This window comes from Ahaetulla prasina, chromosome 15, assembly GCF_028640845.1.
Source record: "Ahaetulla prasina isolate Xishuangbanna chromosome 15, ASM2864084v1, whole genome shotgun sequence".
Taxonomy (NCBI): Eukaryota; Metazoa; Chordata; class Lepidosauria; order Squamata; family Colubridae; genus Ahaetulla; species Ahaetulla prasina.
The window spans coordinates 2,947,405-2,972,379 of NC_080553.1; positions in this window are offsets into that span (position 1 = coordinate 2,947,405).

Sequence of the window (24,975 nt, forward strand, 5' to 3'; positions counted from 1 at the left end):
TGTCTGGGTGATTTTACAAATACATAATAATAGTAATAATAATATTCTTTACTTGTATATAATAATATTCTTCCAACTTCTATTTTCTATTTTTATTATCTAACCATTGGTAAAACAAATCCTAAGTTAAAAAAATATTCTGCATCTTCTTTATCCTTTATCTTTAATGTTAGCCTATCCATTTCTGCGCAATCTGATGATTTTTTTTATTATATTTTCATCTGAAGGAGTTTTTCTCATTTTTCCAATGTTGTGCAAATACAATTCTCACTGCCATCAAAACATGAAGTATTAAATATACATTCCCTTTGTTATATTTTGATTAGATTAAAATTAGATGTTTAAAAACATGTCCGCTGAATGTTGGAAATATAATCAGATACTGGATTCGTATTACCATATGTGGTGAACTTGCACAAAAGCAAAAAAAAAAAAAAGGATGAAAATATATACATGGTTAGAGAAAATGATAAAGCAACTTATAGACTTAAAGCTAGAAATATTTTTGTTAGGTATTTTGCCCAAAAAAATTATTTTGTTCTTTATACAAGCCTTTTTCTGTCCTTCCAACAGATATGAATGTTTACTTCCTCCCAAGAATGCACCCAGGGGTCTCTTGGTCAGAGGGGGTCATTATATTGATTTTTTTGTGTCCAAGCTCCCCCCCACCCCGCATTATCTTCCTGGTCTTTCTCAGCCTGTATTTTTCCTTGAGAATGCAGAACATCTGAGTGGAGTGAATTCCACCTCAAATTAAATACAATCTATTTAAGCTGTGGGAATAGCAAGAACCCAGCTGAGAAGGTCAACCAGGGGTGAAATGCTACCGGTTCGGCCCGGTTTGGCCGAACTGGTATCGATGGCGGTGAGTGGTTCAGAGAACTTGTAGCAATGGCAGCACGAGGCTCCGCCTACCCGCCTAGCTGTTGTTACTTCCAGGTTTTAACCAGGAAGTAACATGTTTTTTACCCTCTGCGCATGTGCAGAAGGGATGGACATGCGCAGAGGGTCCGCGGCACATGCACTTCCAAACAGGTAGGGAAGGTAAGTAGATTTCACCCCTGCCCCCAACCCATTAGAAGCCTGGAGAATTCAGACTTTACCTGGGACAGGATGTTGCTGGGGTGCAGCTGCTCCAGATTGCATCTTTGGGAGAAATGATATCTTATATAAACTGATACCTGGTCTTCCAGTATTTAAGGGGCTGCCACAAAGAAGAGGGGCTCAGATTATTCTCCAAAACACCAGAGGGCAGGACAAGAAACAATGTTTTCTGACCCAGCCTTTGCAAACGAAGTCTTTTATTCACATGGATAAACCAAAAATCAAACATAAGTAATCCCAACAAACCTGGGTTTAGCCAAGAAATCCAAATTGCTTGCAGTATACTAGAAACAACTGGCCACTCCCAAACCCCTCCTATTTATTTCCCAGTCTGAGAGTGGCTGGTTATTGTCTGTGTCTGCCTCTCCCTGAGAGCCAGCTTATTGTTTTCCTTTGCTCTCCTCTCCTTTCCTCTCTATGCATATGTGCATCTGGGATGGTCCCCATCTGTTCCTCCCCCTCACTCAGCTCAGGCCCTGAAGACAGCTGCCTCTCCACCTGGGGGAGAACGGAAGGGCCCGGCTTTGCCTCTGTCTCTGATGCTGTTTCCTTATCAGAGCCTTCCAAAGACTCCAAAGCTGGCTCAGCCCCAGACCCTCCCTCAACCTCCACTTCGTCTGACTCTACAGTTAGCTCTGCTGGCAACCGATGGGCCACAACACAATGGATGGAAACTAATCAAGGAGAGAAGCAACCTGGAATTAAGGAGAAACTTCCTAACAATGAGAACAATCAACCAGTGGAACAACTTGCCTTCAGAAGTTGTGGGTGCTTCATCACTGGAGGTTTTTAAGAGGAGACTGGACAGTCACTGTCTGAAATGGCATACGATCTCCTGCTTGAGCAGGGGTTGGATTAGAACAGGGGTCTCCAACCTTGGTCCCTTTAAGACTTGTGGACTTCAACTCCCAGAGTTCCTCAGCCGGCTGAGGAACTCTGGGAGTTGAAGTCCACAAGTCTTAAAGGGACCAAGGTTGGAGGCCCCTAGATTAGAAGACCTCCAAGGCAGCGGTGAAATTCAGCAGGTTCTGGAGAACCAGTAGCAGAAATTTTGAGTAGTTCAGAGAACTGGCAAATACCAACTCTGGCTGGGCCTAGAGTGGGGAGGGAATAGAGATTTTGCAATATCCTTCCCCTGCCATGCCCACCACAGAACCGGTAGAGAAAATTTTTGAATTTCACCCCTGCTCCAAGGTCCCTTCCAACTCTATCTTGCAAGATGGCCACGTCACACCAGTGCTCACACGCCTGCATGTGGTCGATTTCATAATGGCGGGCGTCAATAGGAACCGCTCTGACCATTTAGATTTCATCGGTCTGCATTTTAACCTTTGGCAGAGAGCCTCACGTTTCACGAAGTGGGACATACAGATTAAAACGCTGCCGTTGATATTCTCGAAGCTCTTTTCCCCATTGTGAACGGTACAATTCACATGTCTGAGGCGGCCGGAATAAGGCTTAGTTGTGGTAGGAGGGCACATGCCCCACGGCTGGCTTCAGTGTACACCAATAAAACAACGGAGCTCATTTTATGAGTGACTGGCACTGTGGAAGCCGACATAAAAATGATAGACGATGCCCTGAAAAAACTAGCTGTGGGGATGCAGACCGATTATAGCAGAGAGGAGGGCAGGGGGCCATTCAGCTGGGAAAGAGAAGAAATTCATTAGTGGCATAAGAAACGGAGCAGCAAATACTTACGGGACCGCCTTCTGCTACCGAACACTTCCCACCGTCCCGTACGCTCACACAGAGAGGGGCTTCTCAGGGTGCCGTCCGCCAAGCAATGTCGGCTGGCGGCCCCCAGGGGAAGGTCCTTCTCTGTGGGGGCTCCTACCCTCTGGAACGAGCTTCCCCCTGGATTACGCCAACTGCCTGACCTTCGGACCTTCCGCCGTGAGCTCAAGACCTACTTATTCATCCGTGCGGGACTGGCTTCGCGATTTTTAAATTTTATAATTTTATATTTTTAGAGAGTTTAATTTTAATAGGATATTGTTTTATATCTCAGCCCATATATAATAAGTTTTTTAATTGTTGTTTTAATTGTATATTGTTCTATTTTTATTATGGCTGTGAACCGCCCTGAGTCCTTCGGGAGAAGGGCGGTATAAAAATATAATAATAATAATAATAATAATAATAATAATAATAATAATAATAATAATAATAATAATAATAATAATAATAATAATAATAAAAATAAAAAATAGCGCTGCAGACCAATTTTGGGAGCCAGGCTGCCAGGAGGCTGCCAGGTAGAAAAATGACCACACAGGATTCTTATCAGGATACAGTATACAATAGGTTGATTTTATAAGATACCCCTTCTTCATTCTGAGCATTGGGTTCAGTTTGGGCACTCCATTTAAAAGGGGGGGGGGCACAGGGAGTGGTGCCTAGAGGTAGATCAGTGGTGAAATGAAAATTTGTTACTACTGGTTCTGTGGGGGCGGGGGGGTGTCTTGGTGGAGGGGTAATGTGACTGGGTGGGCGTGGCCAACTTTTTTTTTTAACTTTTAAAAGCATTTTTTCTACAACCTCTTCAGCTGAAGAGGTTGTAAAAAAAATGCTTTTAAAAGGCTCCAACGATCCCAGCTGAGTTGCCAGATCATCAGAGCCCATTTTCGGCTGAAGAAAAAATGCTTTTAAAAGTAAAAAAAAAACCCCTCTGATGATCGCGTGGCTCAGCTGGGCATTGGTGGGGGCGCGAGGGATTTTTGCTACCGGTTCTCCAAACCATCCGCTGCCATCGCTACCAGATTGGGCGATCTGGTCCGAACCCTGGACTAGATGACTTACAAGGTCCTGCCCAACTCCATCAATCTGCTTAGATAACCTGGGGCTATCTGAAAGATTTAAAGTCTCTCTCTACCCATGATGCTAGAAGGAAAGACTATAACTCAGGATCTCCAGAGATCCCCAGTATTTTTTTATTTTATTAGTTTAGTTTAGTTTAGTTAAATTTAGTTTAGTGTTATTTTATTATTGATTTTATTTTACAGTATTCCATTCCATTCCATTCCATTTCATTTCATTGCAATCAAATTTCTGCAGCACTCCTCACATTTGTCTATTTCTGGGTGTTTTGGGGAGAGCCGGTCAGACAGTGACAGAAAAAGAGGATAAGTGTAGATCCTGAGGGGCCCTTTCTCGCTCTCCAGCTCTCTCTTCCTCCCCTCTGCCAAGCCTCCCTTTTTGCTCCCGATGGCTGAGCAGCCTGATGAGTGGGAGGGCCGAGGCTACCACCGGCTCCTCTCAGCCTCAAGGACGTTTCCGCCATTAAGCAGGACGCTGGCTGCAATATGACAAGGTGAGCCTGGCGCTGCAGGGCCTGTGGGGTTGATTTACTGGTGCTTTCTCTCTCTCTGAGAAGAATATAGCAGGACCGGTCCATTCTCGGTGCACACAGACTATGGCCCGACCCACTCAGAACGCAGCCTGGTCCATGTTGGCCTGCCAGGCAGCAGGAAAGGCCAAGGAAATCAATCAAATAGAAGCATCTTCCCCAAGAGGGCAGCGATCTCAATGGAGGTGGGTGACAAAAAAAGTCAAGATGGCAGCCATAAAAATGCAATTGAAGACCTGATCTGTCTGTCTGTCTGTCTGTCTGTCTGTCTGTCTCTCTCTCTCTCAAGAAGTCTTCCAAAAAAGTTGGAAGGAACCTTATAGGTCATCTAGTCCAACCCCCCATCAAAGCAGAAGACTCTACAACATTTCTAACAGATGGCAGTTTAGTCTTTTGTTGAAAGCCTCCAGTCAGTCAGTCAATCAATCAATCAGTATGTCTGTCTATATCTATCTATCTATCTATCTATCTATCTATCTATCTATCTATCTATCTATCTATCTATCTATCTATCTATCCATCCATCCATCCATCCATGCATCCATATCCATCAATCTAATCCAGGGGTCTCCAACCTTGGTGACTTTAAGACTTGTGGACTTCAATTCTCAGGGTTTTCTGGCTGAGGAATCCTGGGAGTTGAAGTCCACAAGTCTTAAAGCCACCAAGGTTGGACACCTCTAATCTAATCTAATCTAATCTAATCTAATCTAATCTAATCTAATCTAATCTAATCTAATCTAATCTAATCTAATCTAATCTAATCTGTCAAACTTATTAACACCCATCTCCCTCATGCATAGCTACCATGTTGACCAGGGGTGGGTTCCACTTACTTTTACAACTGGTTTGCAACGGGATCGCACATGTGTACTCACTTTGCTCATGTGTGTGCACTTCTGTGCATGCGCAGATCACCCATGAAGATGTCATGGCAGGTGGGCAGAGCCTCCCACTAGTTTTACTACCGGTTCTATAGAACCGGACCTAACCGGGAGCAACCCACCACTGATGTTGACTCTTTTGAGCCCTGTGAGAAGGTCCTGTGAGAAAGTCAAGCTAAGACCCAGGACCTACTTTGCGGCTATGTTGCAGAGGGAGAGGTACCTGCGGCTGATTCTTGGTGGGGAGGGGACCAGGCAGAGGAGCAGGAGATGTGGACCACGACGTTGAGCTACTTGGCAAGGGTAGAAAGATCCAGAAAGAAAGCAGCTTGAGGAAATACATTGTTCAACATCTACATGAAGCTGCTGGGTGAGGTCATCAGTGGTTTTGGGGTGAGTTATCAACTGTACGTGGATGACACCCAGCTGTACATTTCCACCCCTGACCACCCCAATGAAGCTGTTGAAGTGTTGTCTCGGTGTTTGGAGGCCGTGCGGGTCTGGATGGGGAGAAACAGGCTCAAGCTCAACCCCTCCAAGACTGAGTGGCTGTGGATGCCGGCATCCCGCTACAGTCAGCTGCAACCGTTGCTGACTGTTGGAGGCGAATCATTGGCCCCAATGGAGAGGGTGCGCAATCTAGGCGTTCTCCTGGATGGACCGTTGTCCTTTGAAGATCACTTGGCGACCGTCTCCAGGAGAGCTTTTTACCAGGTACGCCTGGTTCACCAGTTGCGCCCCTTTCTAGACCGGGATTCTCTATGCACGGTCACTTATGCCCTCGTCACTTCTCGCTTGGACTACTGCAATGCTCTCTACATGGGGCTCCCCTTGAGGAGCACCCGGAGGCTCCAGTTGGTCCAAAATGCAGCTGCGCGGGTGATAGAGGGAGCCACTCGTGGCTCTCATATAACACCTCTCCTGCGCAAGCTGCACTGGCTGCCTGTGGTCTTCCGGGTGCACTTCAAGGTGTTGGTTTTTTTTTTTTTGTTTACATTTATATCCCGCCCTTCTCCGAAGACTCAGGGCGGCTTACAGTGTATAAGGCAATAGTCTCATTCTATTTGTATATTTTTACAAAGTCAACTTATTGCCCCCCCAACAATCTGGGTCCTCATTTTACCTACCTTATAAAGGATGGAAGGCTGAGTCAACCTTGGGCCGGGCTTGAACCTGCAGTAATTGCAGGCTTCTGTGTTCTTAATAACAGGCCTTACCAGCCTGAGCTATCCGGCCCCATATCCGGTTACCACCTTTAAAGCGCTCCATGGCTTAGGACCGGGTTATCTACGGGATCGCCTTCTGCCACCGTTTGCCTCCCACCGACCTGTGTGCTCCCATAGAGAGGGCCTCCCCAGGGTGCCATCAGCCAAACAATGCCGACTGGCGGCCCCCAGGGGGAGAGCCTTCTCTGTGGGGGCACCTACCCTCTGGAATGAGCTTCCCCCAGGACTTCGACAACTTCCTGACCTCCGGACCTTTCGCCGTGAGCTGAAGATGAATTTATTCTTCCGAGCAGGACTGGCATAAAAAAAGGGTTTTTTAAAAAATTGGATTTTAAATGGGGTTTTATTTTATAATATGTATTTTATAATTTAATTTATTGGCCACATTGAATAAGTTTTTTAATAATGATTTTAGTGTATTGTATTGTATTGTATTTTATTTGGCTGTTAACCGCCCTGAGTCCTTCGGGAGAAGGGCGGTATAAAAATTAAAATATTATTATTATTATTATTATTATTATTATTATTATTATTATTATTATTATTATTATTATTATTATTATTATTATTATTATTATTATTATTATTATTATTATTATTATTATTAGCCCAGAAGAGGTTTTAAGCAAGTCTTCAGCAATAAAAGGTAGGCTTCTTACAATTCATGGTATTCAAGAACAGCAACAGGCATGAAGGACACAGAGAAGGTCAGAAAGCTATTTTGAAACTCAGTGGATAAGCTCTGCCGTGGGACTTCCAGGGAAGAAATGGTGGGCTGAGGACAGCTCCATGGAAAGTGGAGCCGATGACTCTGGCAGAATGAAGAGGCAGTTAGTAGACTGGCTGTCCGACAATTTCTCTCCAGATAAGGGGAAGACTTGAGATCGCCCACAAGTATTCCACATTGCTGCTGCTTGCAAAGATACTGCAAAATACTGGTATCCGGTGGATTTATTTATTTATTTTTTATATAAAAAAGTATTATTTTTACAATCATAACAAATAATTCATCCAATGTACAATTATATACAATTAGTCGGGCTTGCCCAGTCACCACCCCCCTTTTTAACTCTCTTCCCTCTTCTACCTTCTTCTGCCTTCTTTCCAAACCTTCCTCTCCTTCTCTTATCTACATCCTCTCCTCCCTCCACCCTCCACTCCTTCTCCCTCTTCTACCCCTCTTCCTTCCTCTTCTCCTCTTTCCTACCTCCTACTCTCTCTTTTCTCCCTCCCCACCGTTCTAAAATGGTAACTGGGCAGACCCGACCCTACATTAATTATATTTATACATCTTCATTAATCCCTGTACATTCACCATCACTCCATCTCTAGCCTCAACCCCCAATTCCCTCCCCATACCCCCGCCCCCACCCGACTTCCCAGAACAAAATGCAGGGTATCAAAACTAACAATCATAATCTAAAATAATTCCTAAATTATAATCTCTAGTCTCTCCACGCTTAGTCACACTCTCAATTCCCCTCTCCTTCAGAAATATATCTAATACAAAATATTTCCTAAATTTACTCATATGCTATTCGATATTTTTTTATCTGATACTTATTCTGAATATAATCAATCCACATTTTCCATTCTAAAATATATTTTTCTTGTGTATAGTCTTTCAAGTAAGCAGAGATTTTTGCCATTTCTGCCAGATTTGATACTTTAAGTGTCCATTCTTCAGTTGTGGGTAGTATCCGGTGGATTTAGAGTTCTGAGAGCCGAGGGAATAGCCATTCTGCTCAAATCACAATTGGTGCCTCTGAAAGGACACTGAATTTGCATAGAGGTAGTCCCTGACTTACAACAATTCATTTAGTGACTGTTCAAAGTTATAACGGCTTTGAGAAAGTGACTTATGACCATTTTCTACACTTATAACCGTGGCAGCATCCTCACAGTCACAGAATTTGGATGCTTGGCAACTCACTCATATTTATGAGCTGTGGTGGCGCAGTGGTAAGAATGCAGTACTGCAGTACTGCAGGCTACTTCTGCTGCCTGCCGGCTGCCTGCAATTTGGCAGTTCAAATCTCACCAGGATCAAGGTTGACTCAACCTTCCATCCTTCCAAGGTTAGGGTTAGGGTTAGGTTATTGGGGGCAATAGGCCGGCTCTATAAACTGCTTATAGAGCAGTATATAAGTCTAAGTGCTATTGCTTTCCTTCCTTCCTTCCTTCCTTCCTTCCTTCCTTCCTTCCTTCCTTCCTTCCTTCCTTCCTTCCTTCCTCCCTCCCTCCCTCCCTCCCTCCCTCCCTCCCTCCCTCCCTCCCTCTTATGGTGCACATTGGTTGGAATGCAGTATTGCAGGCTAATTCTGCTGACTGCCAGCAGTTCGATCCTCACTACCTCAAGGATGACTCAGCCTTCCATCTGTCAGTAAAATGAGGACCCAGATGGTTGGGGGCATGTCGTGTCCCACTCCTCCGCTGACGGCTGGGTCAGGGAAATCCAAATCAGGCTTGCCTCTGCAGCTCTGCCCAAAGTCCTAGCAAAGTCCTCAGAGCAGGCAGGAGACCAGTAAGTGACTTCAGCAAGATAAGTTCGACTTTTGCCTGACTCAGAGACTGCCAGAAAGCAGATCCTTTTTATAGGCCATGGGGTGTGGCTCCATGACTCAGCACTCATTAAGGCCTGCCCCTCCCTTCCTTCTGTTGCCTCCACCTATCCAATCTTCTGATGCGAGGATTACTCCAATCAGCTGTTGTTGGGAGTAAACCCTCCTCAGGCTCACCTGCTGTGGAGGAGGGGGAGGGGTCTAGCTGCTCCGTTTGCCTGGGCATGGAGTCAGGGCTGGGGCAGGGAGATGCTCCTTCTTCTGCAGTTTGTCTGGGCATGGAGCCAGGACTGGGGCTGGGAGGCATACATTCCTCCGTGTTCGGGAGCAGATAAGAAGGCCCCGGCTGCTCTGAGGGCAGGCAAGACACAACAGGGCAATAGGCTGACTCTGTAAACCGCTCAGAGAGGGCTATAAAAGCACTGTGAAGCGGTCTGTTAGTCTAAGGGCTATTGCTGTTGCTATTGCTTTGACGGTTGCAGCGTGCCGGGGGTCATGTGATCCCCCTTTGCAACCTTCTGACAGGCAAAGTTGATGGGGAAGCCACATTTGCTTAACAACCATGTTACTGACTTAACAACTGCAGTGATTCACTTAACAACCGTGGCACAAAAGGTCATAAAATGAGGCAAAATTCACTTAACAAATGTTTCACTAAGCAACAAAAAATTTGGGCTCAGTTGTGGTCATAGTTAAAGGACTACTTGTACTTTTTAAATCACTTTTTGAAATTGCTTGTTAACTGCTTTTCAGCCTGTTAGGACTCTTTGCATTGACAGTGCGGGCTAAATTCCTTTCAATCCTTAGTGAAATAAGTTTTAAATACAAGTTTAAGGACTTAAATGGACACAGGATCCAGATAAATTTAAATAAGATTTTGAAATTAGCCATACAGAATTCTTCCTGTGGGAAGATGCTTTTGCCTTGAATTCTTTAAAGAAAAACATAAAAATTAAAAATTGGGCACTAGAGGCAACTAGAAAATGCTAAGGATTACAAATAAAAAAGAAAATTCAAATTCAACTTAGAAATACAGAACAAAGCAAAATATTTTAACATCGGGCACACTGAAGTATATATTTGAACATCCGACGGACAACTTGATTTTAAGAGTTTCTGCCGCTATAGATAGTCTATATTTAAATATGTTATGGGATGGAAACAAATTTTACCTGACAAGATTGAGGCTGATTTGAAAGTGGATTTAAAAATGACAGGTTACCTGAATGACATGGGAAAAGATATTACTCTGGACATACAAAAGAAACTAGCTGATGTCTTAATAATTAAAAGGAACGTGCAAAAAACAAACCAAGAGAGACTTGGATAATCTTCCTATATCAGACTTACAAAAAAGGCTTCTTAAAGCTTTGAAGAATTTTGTGAGAAGGGACAAAGAAAAAAAATGAAAAGAAATTGGATTCTAAGACATTATTTGAAGGAACTAAAGTTCAAGAGTGTTAGAAATGAAAAGGAAAGGATTAGTTTGCATTAATTTTTTTATAGCTGTAATTGTAACGCTTAATACCATTAGCATCACCTTTGCTTTGAATTATGAGAGGTAGAACATAACAGAGTTGGAAGGGATCTTGAAGGTCATCTAGTCCAACTCCATGTACTTATCTAATCATTCTGCATAGGTATAAAACCAAGCAAGGTTTTATACTTAGGCAGGACAAACCAAAGGTATGAGTACAGATTAGGCAAAACCTGGCTCAAAAACAGTAACTAACATAACATAACATAACAACAGAGTTGGAAGGGACCTTGGAGGCCTTCTAGTCCAACCCCCTGCCCAGGCAGGAAACCCTACACCATCTCAGACAGATGGTTAGCCAACATTTTCTTAAAAATTTCCAGTGTTGGAGTATTCACAACTTCTGCAGGCAAGTCATTCCACTTATTAATTGTTCTAACTGTCAGGAAATTTCTCCTTAGTTCTAAGTTGCTTCTTGAGAGGGACCTTGAGAGGGACCTTGGAGTCCTAGTGGATAGTCACTTAAACATCAGCCAGCCGTGTGCTGCAGCTGCCAAAAAAGCCAATGCAATCTTAGGCTGATAGAGGGATAGAATCAAAATCACATGAAGTATTAGTACCACTTTATAAATACTTAGTAAGACCACACCTAGAATACTGCAGCCAATTTTGGTCACCACATTACAAAAAGGATGTTTAGACTTTGGAAAAAGTGCAGAGAAGAGCAACAAAGATGATTAAAGGCCTGGAGACTAAAACATATGAAGAACATTTGCAGGAACTGGGTATGGCTAGTCTAGAGCAGGAGTCTCCAACCTTGGCCACTTTAAGACTTGTGGAAGCTTTAAAGCTTGTTTAAGCTTTGCTGGCTGGGGGATTCTGGGAGTTGAGGTCCACAAGTCTTAAAGGGACCAAGGTTGGAGACCCCTGGATTAGAAGACCTCCAAGGCAGCGGTGAAATTCAGCAGGTTCTGGAGAACCAGTAGCGGAAATTTTGAGTAGTTCAGAGAACTGGCAAAAACCAACTCTGGCTGGGGGATTCTGGGAGTTGAAGTCCACAAGTCTTAAAGTGGCCAAGGTTGGAGACCTCTGGTCTAGAGGAAAGAAGAATTGGGAGGACATCTTAGCAGTATTTGAGGGGCTACCACAAAGAGGAAGGCATCAGAAGGCAAAGCAAGAAACAATGCACTGAAACTAATCAAGGAGAGAAGCAACTCGAAATTAAGGAGAAACTTCCTGACAGTGGGAACAATTAACCAATGGAGCAGCTTGCCTTCAGAAGTTTGGGTGCTTCATCACTGGAAGTTTTTAAGAAGAGACTGGATAGCCACCGGTCTGAAATGGGGTAGGGTCTCCTACCAGAGCAGAAGGCTGGACTAGAATGTCCAGCAGGAGGCTGGACTAGAAGATCTCTTTTCCAACATCAACCCTTTTCCAACAGAGGCCACAGCATGATAGACTTTTGTCTCAATATACGACCTTACATAAATCATCATAATAATAGTATTCCAAACTACAATTTCAAAAAAGCCAACTATGACCTTATAAACAACGACCTCTCATCTCTTGACTGGCAAAATCTGTTCTGCTGAAGACCACTGTAGAATTTTCCTACTTGAAGTCAATAGAGTCATTAAACTTTACATACCACAAACCACCACCCAAATAAAAAAACAAAAACAAATTACCCATATCAATAAAAAAGCTTCAATCCAAAAAAAAAATCCCTCTGGAGAAGAAACAAAAAGGGCTATGTAGCAAATTTCAAAAACAGCTACAGAAATATATGCAACCAAATAAAAACTGAATGCACCAATTACCACACCAAGCAAGAAGAAGACCTGCGCACAAATTCCAATCGTGCTTTTTATAATTTTGTGAACAACAGACTTAAAGACTTGAGATCCATCCCACCACTAAAAGAATCTAACGGCAAAGAAAATAATGATGCAACAGTTAAAGCAAACCTCTTTAAGACATTCTTTGGCTCAGTCTTTGTTAACAGTAATGGCTTATACCTGACATTCCCCAATCGTACCAACAATGAGTACAATGACCTAACACATATAGACTTCATAGAAGATAATGTTGAAAAAGCTCTTCACAAACTAAAATCATCCCTATCTATTGGACCTGATGGACTATGTGCATACTTCTTAAAAAAACTTTCCACTAATATAGCAGAACCCCGAAGCATAATCTTTGAAAAAGCTTTCATGACCAGTTCCCTTCCCAAACTTTGGTCACTAGCCACGGTCATCCCTGTCTTCAAAAAAGGAAACCCCAGCCTAGTTGAAAATTACAGACCAATCTCTCTATGCTGCATCACCTGCAAAGTAATGGAATCTATCATCAACCAATCCATTACACCTAGAAACAAACAACCTACTCTCTAATAAACAATTTGATTTCAGAAAAAAATTATCATGTAACTTACAACTTCTTCACTGCAAAAACATATGGATTACAAATCTTGATCAGGGCAAAGCAATAGATGCGATCTATATAGACTTCTCTAAAGCTTTTGACTCAGTAGTACATGATAAACTTCTCCTAAAACTAAAATCCTATGGCATCTCAGGCATCTCCACAATTGGATAACAGCTTTCCTGTCAAATAGACAACAAGTGGTCAAAATTGGCAATGTTCTATCAAATCCTGTTCCTGTCAAAAGTGGCGTTCCCCAAGGCAGCGTTCTTGGACCAACACTCTTCATATTATACATTAATGATCTCTGTGACCATATTACAAGTGATTGTGTTCTTTTTGCTGACGATGTCAAACTATTTAACACCAACAACAACACAATTACCCTTCAAAAAGCCCTTGACTTTGTATCTGAATGGTCTAAAACTTGGCAACTCCAAATCTCAACCAGCAAATGCTCAGTCTTACATATTGGAAAAAAGAACCTAAACACTAAGTACAAGCTTGATGGACATTACCTTACTTATGACCCCCATCCTGTAAAGACCTTGGAGTTTTCATATCAAATGATCTAAGTGCCAAAGCCCACTGCAACTACATCGCAAAAAAGGCTTTAAGAGTTGTAAACCTAATCTTGCGTAGCTTCTTCTCCAGAAACACTACATTACTAACCAGAGGACATGGACAGGATACTGAGGAGGCTGAATGCAACCACATGTTTATTGGACCCCTCCTGGTTGGTGCTGGCCACACAGAAAGTTATACGAGGTTGGCTCCAGGGAATTGTTAATGCTTCTTTGAGGGAGGGTGTTTTCCCTACCACCCTGAAAGAGGCGGTGGTGAGGCCCCTCCTCAAGAAGCCTTCCCTGACCCAACTGTTTTAACAAATTATCGTCCGGTCTCCAACCTTCGCTTTGTGGCAAAGGTTGTTGAGAGTGTGGTGACACATCAGCTTCCTTGGTACCTGGATGAAACTGTCTATCTAGACCCGTGCCAGTCCGGTTTTCAGCCTGGGTACAGCACGGAGATGGCTTTGGTCGCGCTGGTTGATGATCTTTGGAGGGCCCGTGACAGGGGTTGTTCCTCTGCCCTGGTCCTATTAGACCTCTCAGCGGCTTTTGATACCATCGACCATGGTATCTTGCTGCGACGGCTGGAGGGGTTAGGAGTGGGGGCCACCGTTTTTTGGTCGTTCTCCTCCTTCCTCTCAGACCAATCGCAGACGGTGTTTGGGGGGGCAGAGATTGACCGCGAGGTGCCTCTTATGTGGGGTGCCACAGGGGTCGGTTCTCTCGCCCCTCTTGTTCAACATCTATATGAAGCTGCTGGGTGAGATCATCCATGGTTTTGGGGTGAGGTGACATCTGTACGCTGATGACACGCAGCTGTACATTTCCACCCCAAACCACCCCAGCGAAGCCATTGAAGTGATGTCCTGGTGTCTGGAAGCCGTACGGGTCTGGATGGGGGAAAAACAGGCTCCAGCTCAACCCAGCCAAGACCGAGTGGCTGTGGATGCCGGCTTCCCGGTACAATCAGCTGAGGCCATCGCTGACTGTGGGGGGCGAATCCTTGGCCCCCATGGAGAGGGTTCGTAATCGAGGTGTCCTTCTGGATGCATGGCTGTTGTTAGAAGAACATATGACAGCCGTCGCCAGAGGAGCTTTTTATCAGGTTAGCCTGATACGCCAGTTACGTCCCTTCTTGGACCGGGATTCCCTATGCACAGTCACTCACGCCCTCGTCACTTCCCGCCTGGATTACTGCAACGGTCTCTGCATGGGGCTCCCTTTGAAGAGTACCCGGAGGCTTCAACTGGTCCAGAATGCGGCCGCGCGGGTGATTGAGGGAGCGGCTCGAAGCTCCCATATAACACCTATCCAGCATGGCCTGCACTAGCTTCCGGTTGCCTTCCGGGTGCAATTCAAGGTGTTGGTTATCACCTTTAAAGTGCTCTATGGCTTAGGACCGGGTTACTTACGGGACCATCTGCTGCTACCGGTGGCCTCCCATTGACCAGTGCATTCTCACAGAGAGGTCTCCTCAGGGTGCCGTCGGCCAGACAATGTTGACTGGCGACCCCCAGGGGGAGGGCCTTCTCCTCTGGAATGAGCTACCCCCAGGGACATGCCAACTCCCTGAACTCCAGGCCTTTCGGTGTGAGCTGAAGACTCTTTTATTTCATCGTGCAGGACTGGCCTAATAGTTTTTAATGGGAGTTTTTAATAGTTTTTAGAATTTTCAGCCTATTTAAATTAATTTTTAAAATTTGTTTTTAATTTTTATATTTGTTGTTCTTAGTTGGCTGTAAACCACCCTGAATCCTTTGGGAGAAATTGAAATAATAAAATAAATAAATAAATAAATAAATAGAGCATATAAAACATTTGGTAGACCAATTCTTGAATATAGCTCGACTGTCTGGAACCCATACCACATTTCTGACATCAATACAATTGAACGTGTCCAGAAATATTTTACAAGAAGAGTTCTCCACTCCTCTGAATACAACAAAATACCTTATACCACCAGACTTGAAATCCTGGGCTTAGAAAATTTAGAACTACGCTGCCTTCGACATGACCTGAACTTAACTCATAAAATCATCTATTTCAATGTCCTTCCTGTCGAAGACTACTTCAGCTTCAATTGCAACAATACACGAGCACACAATAGATTTAAGCTTAATGTGAACCGCTCCAATCTTGATTGCAGAAAATATGACTTCAGTAAGAAAGTTGTTAATGCTTGGAATAAACTACCTGACTCTGTGGTCTCTTCCCAAAATCCCCAAAGCTTCAACCAAAAACTGTCTACTGTTGGCCTCACCCCATTCCTAAGAGGTCTGTAAGGGGCGTGCATGAACTACAAACATGCCTACCGTTCCTGTCCTATTGTTTCCTTTCGTTATATCCAATTAATATAGTTATTACATACTCATACTCATATATATGCTTATGTGTTGTATAGTTATTACATGCTTTTGCTTATATATACTGTGTGACAAAATAAAATAAATAAATAAATAAAAAATAAAATCTCCAAGGTCCCTTCCAGCTCTATTCTGATTGATTGATTCCCTAAGCAACATCTCTTTCGCCTGTCTCCCAAGCTCATTCCCACATACATTTACAGCTGGTCATGGCAAGATAAGGGAAGAGAGAAAGGGAGAGAGGGAGAGAGGGAGAGAGAGGGAGGGAGGGAGGGAGAGAGGGAGAGAGAGGGAGGGAGGGAGAGAGAGAGAACATGCTGAAAAAGTTGATTTTTGGTGACATCCCCAATGCCATCTTGGAGGTGTGGTAAATCATGCGCAAGGCACTGTGTGCTGGGCAAAGCAGGAAGATTCCTATGAAACTGGAAGCGTTATAATGATTCCAAACATCAGTTGGGAAACCCAGAGTTAGGTTGAAGACCTGAAACTGGTAACTCAGAGCTGAAGAAGCTTCTTGGATGAGAAGCAAAACGTCTTCAAAGAAAAACCAAAACGACCTTGATCATTTATCCTTTTGGTCTAAAAATTGGCAGCTCCAAATCTCAACCAGCAAATGCTCAGTCTTACATATAGGAAAAAAGAACCCAAAAACTAAGTACATACTAGATGGACATTACCTTACAGACGACCCCCATCCCGTTAAAGACCTTGGAGTTTTCATGTCAAATGATCTAAGTGCCAAAGCCCACTGCAACTACATAGCAAAAAAGGCTCTAAGAGTTGTAAACCTAATTTTGCGTAGCTTCTTTTCCAAAAACACCACACTACTAACCAGAGCATATAAAACATTTGCTAGACCAATTCTAGAATACAGCTCGCCTGTTTGGAACCCTCACCACATCTCTGACATCAACACAATTGAACGTGTCCAGAAATATTTTACAAGAAGAGTTCTCCATTCCTCTGAAAACAATAAAATACCTTATCCCACCAGACTTGAAATCCTAGGCTTAGAAAACTTGGAACTCCGTCGCCTTCAACAAGACCTAAGTTTAACTCACAGAATCATCTATTGTAATGTCCTTCCTGTCAAAGACTACTTCAGCTTTAATTGCAATAATACTAGAGCAACTAATAGATTTAAACTCAATGTCAACCGCTTTAATCTAGATTGCAGAAAATATGACTTCTGTAAAAGAATCATCAGTGCTTGGAACACTTTACCTGACTCTGTGGTCTCTTCCCATAATCCCAAAAGCTTTAACCAAAAACTTTCTACTATTGACCTCACCCCATTCCTAAGAGGACCATAAGGGGCGTGCATAAGCGCACAAACGTGCCTACCGTTCCTGTCCTATTGTTTTTCTTTTCTTCTTCCTATATATATATATGCTTATACCTTTATATACTATATAACCTTTCTGTATGATAGTTACATATATTGTTGTGACAAAATAAATAAATAAATAAAAACCAGAAAGTCCAGTTATGCCTCTTGAAGAAAAAGTACCTTTGGGACAACCATGAGCTTGGATGACTGTCAATCTCCATAGACCAGGGGTCTGCAAACTTGGCTCTTTTAAGACTTGTGGACTTCAACTCCCAGAGTTCCTCACCCAGCAAAGCTAGCTGAGGAACTCTGGGAGTTGAAGTCCACAAGTCTTAAAAGAACCAAGTTTGCAGACCCTTGCCATAGACAATTAACATTCATGCAGTTGAAAGCCATCATTTGACCTCCTGGACTCTGGAATATCAGAGGAAATGGCCATAGACATCAACTGGGGAACACTGGAATTACCTGGAGAATATTAGAAGTGGGTCTTGTGCCCTCACCTTTGGTCTGAGTTTTTTGATTTGCCTGCAAGATTTATGTTAAGCTGCGCTTTATTGAAGAAGTGCCTTTTGTTGCTTTCATTGCCCCAGGAGAAGAATCTGATGGAAGAAGCAGAAGATTGGTTGCATCAGTCTTACTTCTGTGTTTAACAACTAACCAATTGGTCACAAGAGAGGAAGTTCATTGTTCAGTGTTCATCATTTAACATTGATCTATGTGCAACAGGATCAGCTCTGAAACCCTTTATTTGATGAGTCCTTTATTAGGGTCGGTGCCAGAATTCCACAGAAGGAAAGTAGAAATTAAGACTTACAAAATAAAAGACAATAAAGGGAAACCACAAGAACAAGGGAGGGCTGTCAAATCAAATTGTCTTCCTAGACCCACAATGCATTAAGGGCTGACACTGCCAGCTTATAGCCATCATTAGTGACATGGCCTGTGGAAAGATGTAATTCCGCAACTTCCAATTAATTAATCTTCTCTACATTGATTAAAAGTTATCAGCCAGGACCAAAGGAGAGGAGAAAAAAAATACAACCCGAAAGAAAATGTGCTGGTTTCCCCCCTAATTACACCAACTTCACTCACTTTGTGCCACTTGGAAAATAACCCTTAGAAACCTAGATTGTACTCTAAGAGGGAAAAAGAAAGCTTTATGGGCTTAAATTGGCACCAGATTGGAACTGGCTGTTTTAACCTTTTGCAAATAAGTTAAGTGTGGCCAATATGAGCATCAAAGAAAGATGATTAACAGAAATTATTGTACAATATCTTTAATTTCACATGCCAGCAAAATAATTTTTAGGTTCATCCTGTGCAGATTAAAACATTACCTGGAAGAAGTCAGATTGGATTTAGAAAAGATGGAGAAACCAGATATTATTCTGATATGTGGTAGAATAATCAAGAAAGGGAAGTCAGTATGCACTTCATTGGTTATAGCAATAGTACTTATATACCACTTCACAGTACTTTCCAGACCTCTCCAGCAATTTATAGAGTCAGCCTCTGGCCCCCAACAATCTGGGTCCTCATTTTACCAACCTTGGAAGCATAAAAGACGGAGTCAACCTTGAGCTGGTCAGGATTGAACTGCTGGCAGTCAGCAGAATCAGCCTGCAATGCTGCATTCTAAAGGGACATGGTGGCTCAGTGGCTAAAGACACTGAGCTTGTTGATTGAAAGGTCGGCAGTTCAGTGGTTCAAATCCCAAGTGCCGCCTAACGGGGTGAGCTGCTGTTACTTGTCCCAGCTTCTGCCAACCTAGCAGTTTGAAAGCATGTAAAAAATGCAAGTAGAAAAATAGGGATCACCTTTGGTGGGAAGGTAACAGTGTTCCATGCGCCTTTGGCATTTAGTCATGCCGGCCATGTGACCCATGGAGACCTCTTTGGACAGTGCTGGCTCTTGGGCTTTGAAACAGAGATGAGGACTGCCCTCTAGAGTCAGGAACGACTAGCACATATGTGCGAGGGGAAACTTTACATTCTAACCACTGCGCCACGATGGATGGATGGATGGAAGGATGAAAATCTCAGTGGCTGCCATTAATAGGAATAGCAATAGCACTTAGACTTATATACTGCTTCACAGTGCTTTACAGCCCTCTCTAAGCAGTTTACAGAGTCAGCCTATTGCCCCTAACAATCTGGCTCCTCATTTTACCTACCTCGGAAGGATGGAAGGCTGAGTCAACCTCGAGCCAGTGAGAATTGAACTCCTGGCTGTGGACAGAATCAGCCTGCAATGCTGTATTCTAACCTCAGTGCCACTATGGATGGATGGATGGATGGATGGAAGGAAGGAAGGAAGGAAGGAAGGAAGGAAGGGCAATAGCACTATTTATTTATTTATTTATTTATTTATTTATTTATTTATTTATTTATTTATTTTTAGATTTTTATACCTCCCTTCTCCCGAAGGACTCAGGGCGGTGTACAGCCAGATTATAAAAACAATACTATATACAAATTAAAACAGAGACTTAAAATAACATATTCTATAAATGGCCGAAAATTTAAAACCATCAAATTGAACCGATAAAATTCATAAAAATACCCCAATTAAAATTATTTAAAATTCAAAAAGTTTAAAAAATTTAGGCCAGTCCCGCTTGAATAAATAAGTGCGTTTTCAATTCATGGCGAAAGGTCCGAAGGTCAGGTAGTTGACGCAAAAGTTCGTTCCAGAGGGTAGGTGCTCCTACAGAGAAGGCCCTTCCCCTGGGGGCCGCCAGCCGACATTGCTTGGCGGAGAAGACCCTCCCTGTGTGAGCGTACAGGTCGATGGGAGGCATAAGGTAACAGCAGGTGGTCCCGTAAGTACCCGGGCCCTAAGCCATGGAGCGCTTTAAAGGTGGTAACCAAAATCTTGAAGCGCACCCGAAAGACCACAGGTAGCCAGTGCAGACTGCGCAGGAGCGGTGTTACAGGGGAGCAACGTGTGGCTCCCTCGATCACCCGCGCAGCTGCATTCTGAACTAACTGAAGCCTCCGAGTGCACTTCAAGGGTAGCCCCATGTAGAGAGCATTGCAATAATCCAAACGAGAAGTGACAAGAGCGTGAGTGACCGTGCATAAGGCATCCCAGTCAAGGAAGGGGTGCAACTGGCGAACCAAGAGCACCTGGTAAAAAGCTCTCCTGGAGACGGCCGCCAAATGATCTTCAAATGACAGCCGCCCATCCAGGACACCCAAGTTGCGCACCCTTTCTGTTGGGGCCAATGACTCGCCCCCAACAGTCAGCTGCCGTTGCAGCTGACTGTACCGGGGTGCCGGCATCCACAGCCACTCCGTCTTGGAGGGATTGAGCTTGAGTCTGTTTCTCCCCATCCAGACCCGTACGGCTTCCATGCACCGGGACAGTACTTTCACAGCTTCGTTGGGGTGGCCTGGGGTGGAAAAGTACAGCTGTGTATCGTCAGCGTACAGCTGGTAACTCACCCCAAAGCCACTGATGACCTCGCCCAACGGCTTCATATAGATGTTGAACAGGAGAGGCGAAAGAATTGACCCCTGAGGCACCCCACAAGTAAGGCGCCTCGTGGTCGATCTCTGCCCTCCTGTCAACACCGTCTGCGACCGGTCGGAGAGATAGGAGGAGAACCACCGATAAACGGTGCCTCCTACTCCCAAGCTCTCCAACCGGTGCAGCAGGATACCATGGTCGATGGTATCAAAAGCTGCTGAGAGATCTAACAGGACCAGGGCAGAGGAACAATCCCTATCCCTGGCCCTCCAGCGGTCATCCACCAACGCGACCAAAGCTGTCTCCGTACTATATCCGGACCAGAAGCCAGACTGGAAAGGGTCTAGATAGACAGCTTCATCCAGGTACTGGGGAAGCTGCCATGCCACCACACTCTCTACAACCTTTGCCACAAAGTGATGGTTGGAGACTGGACGATAATTTCCTAAAATAGCTGGGTCCAGGGAAGGCTTCTTGAGGAGGGGTCTCACCACCGCCTCTTTCAAGGCAGCGGGGAAAACCCCTTCCAACAATGAAGCATTTATAATTCCCCAGAGCCAGCCTCGTGTCACCTCCTGAGTGGCCAGCACCAGCCAGGAGGGACACGGGTCCAGTAAACATGTAGTGGCATGTAACCTCCCCAGTAGCCTGTCCACGTCCTCGAGAGCCACAGAATCAAACTCATCCCAAACAACCTCAACAAGACGTGTCTCCGTCATCTCACTTGGATCATCGCAATTTTGGTCCAGACCATCCCGAAGCTGAACCATTTTATCGTATAGATAACCACTAAACTCCTCAGCATGTCCCTGCAAGGGGTCATCCTGCCCCTCCTGATGAAGGAGAGAGCGGGTCACCCGAAACAGGGCGGCCGGGCGGTTATCTGCCGACGCAATGAGGGTGGAAACGTAAGAACGTTTTGCCTCCCTCAGTGCCACTAGGTAGGTCTTCGAAAAAGACCTAACTAGTGTCTGATCAGCCTCGGAACGGCTGGACCTCCAGGTACTCTCTAGGCGTCTTCTCCGGCGTTTCATCTCTCTCAGCTCCTCAGAGAACCAAGGGGCCAATTGAGATCTGCGCTGGGTCAGAGGCCGCAAAGGCACGACACTAGACTTATATACTGCTTCACAGTGCTTTCCAGCCCTCTCTAGCTGGTTTACAGAATCAGCCTCTTGCCCCCAACAATCTGGGTCCTCATTTTACCCACCTCGGAAGGATGGAAGGCTGAGTCAGCCTTGAGCTGTTGAGAAGTGAACTGCCGAACTACAGCCAGCAGTCAGCAGAAATAGCCTGCAGTATTGCATTCTAAGCACTGTGCCACCACGGCGCATAGAAACCAATGAAGTGGTTATTGTGCTGATCAATTCAAGCTGTGAAATGTGCTTAGAAAAATGGGAATCCCAGAATTGTCCTCATGCAAAATCTCTATGCGGTGTGGAAATAGGGAATGGCCTTGGGGGACAGAGGGAAGATCCGTTACCAAGGCAATGATGACACAAGCGAGGCTCAGTTCCGAAAACCCACTTGAGTAAATGTGTCAGGTGGGCCCTTCCCTTATTCACACAAAGATCAAGTGAAGGATCAGGAAAGCAGGTTCAGACTCGGTTGCTGTAGCTGTTCTGATAAAACTAGTTTTGGACTATGTGGCAAAGGTTCCTTGCTCTGGTCTAGAACTGATCAGGAAGCCACCGAAGAGACGAAAGGTGGCAAAACAGACTGGTTCCAGTTGGCAAAAGAGAAGGACAGGGCTGTATTGGTAGTCCTCGACTTACAACAGTTCATTTAGTGACCGTTCCAAGTTACAACAACACTGAAAAAAGTGACTTAGGACCATTTTTCACACTTATGACCATTGTAGCATCCCCATGGTCAGGGGACTGGAGGCTGAAACATAGGATGAACAGTTGCAGGAACTGGGCGTGGCTAGTCTAGTGAAGAGAAGGACCAGGGAGACAGGATAGCAGCCTTCCAATATTGAGGGGCTGCCACAGAGAGGAGGAAGGGGGTCAAGCTATTTTCCAAGGCACCCGAAGGCCAGACAAGGAATAATGGATGGAAACTGACCAAGGAGAGATTCAATCTGGAAATAAGGAGGAATTTTCTGACAGTGAGAACAATCAACCGATGGAACAGAAGTTGCCTTCAGAAGTTGTGGGAGCTTCATCACCGGAAGCTTTCAAGAAGAGACCGGATGGCCATTTGTCAGAAATGGTGTAGGGGTCTCCTGCTTGGATGGGGGGGTTGGGCTAGATGACCTACAAGGTCCCTTCCCTTAAAACACTAAAAGGCAAGACAAGAACCAAAGGATGGAAACTAACCCAGGAGAAAACCAACTCAGAACTAAGGAGAAACCTAGAACTAAAGAGATTTGTCTGAAATGGTACAGGGTCTTCTGCTGGAGCAGGTAGTTGGACTACATGACTTCCAAAGTCCCTTCCAACTCTAACGATGTCCTATGAAAATAAACAAGTGGATTATTGCACAAAATCACTCAGAGGTCTCACCTGAGGAACAAATGACTGGGCTACGGTTATCCTGCTTCAGAAAACGTTATGTAAGTTGTTCTGGGAAGTCTCGGGGGGTGGGAGGGGGGAGGGAGGGGAAGGGGGGAGAGGGGGGAGATGAAGGATCAATGTAAAGGAATGATTGAAGATATGTAATTAAGAAATAGAAATAATTTGAAATGAAATCGGGGCTGCTCAGCTGCCATTTCAGAAGGGAATGGAAAGGGAGAGGAGAGAGTGAAGGAAGAAAGTAGGTAGGAAAGAGAGAGGTAGAAAAGGGGGAAAGGAGAGGAAGAAGAAAGGGGAAAGAGAGAGGGTTAGAAAGGGTGGAAGAGAAGAGTAGGGAAGGAGGAGAGGATGTAGAAAAGCGAAGGAGAGGAAGGATGAAGAAAGTAGAAGAAAGTAGAGAAGGGAGGAGGAAAGGTTTGTTAAGGAAGGAAGTGGTAGCTGGGCAGGTCCGAATAAGTAACAAATGAAAGTTAATGACTAATGTTGAATAAGAGACTGTATATTGAATAGGTTGTTGGAAAATGGAAATAAAACTTTTTTACTAAAAAAGAAAGAAAGAAAAGAAAAAGTTATGTAAAGACCCAGCTCTCTGCAGTAGAGAAGGCTTTGATCCTGGGAAAAGTGAGAGGAAATAGATGAAGATGACCAAGCAGGTGGACTCAGTTACAGCAGTGAGGGCATCACCATCTTCACCTTGGAAGACTCAAAAGCACTAGGGTGGGGACAGCACTTCTTCCAGGTGAAAATACTAAGATACTAATCTGATAGGAATAGCTAATAGCCTAGAAGATAGACTCAAGATCCAAATGGATCCTGACAGACTTGAACACTGGGGCCTATCTAACAAAATGAAATTCAATGTAGAGAAAGGTAAAGTCCTACACTTAGGTAAGAGAAACCAAAAGGACACATATAGACTGGGTGAAACCAGGCGTAATAGAATAGAATAGAATAATAGAATTTTTATTGGCCAAGTGTGATTGGACACACAAGAAATTTGTCTTGGTGCATATGCTCTCAGTGTACATAAAAGAAAAGATATATTCATCAAGGTACAACATTTACAACACAATTGATGGTCAATATATCAATATAAATCATAAGGATTGCCAGCAACAAAGTTACAGTCATACAGTCATAAGTGGAAAGAGATTGGTGATGGGAACTATGAGAAGATTAATAGTAGCGCAGATTTAGTCAATAGTTTGACAGTGTTGAGGGAATTATTTGTTTAGCAGAGTGATGGCATTTGGAAAGAAACGGTTCTTGTGTCTAGTTGTTCTGGTGTGCAGTGCTCTGTAGCGACGTTTTGAGGCTAGGAGTTGAAACAGTTTATGTCCTGGATGTGAGGGATCTGTAAATATTTTCACGGCCCTCTTCTTGATTCGTGCAGTAAACAGGTCCTCAATGGAAGGCAGGTTGGTAGCAACTATTTTTTAATAGCAGTGACTCTGAGAGGGATCTTGGAGGCTTAGTGGACAACTAGCTAAATACAGCACAGCAGTGTGTGGTGGCAGCCAAACGAGCGAATGAAATCCTAAATTGCATTAACAGAGGGATACAATCAAGCTCACGTGAGGTACTAATACCACTCTATAAAGCCCTAGTAAGGCGACACCTAGAATACTGCATCCAGTTTTGGTCACCACCCTATAAAAAAGACGTTGAGACTCTGGAAAAAGTGCAGAAAGAGCAACC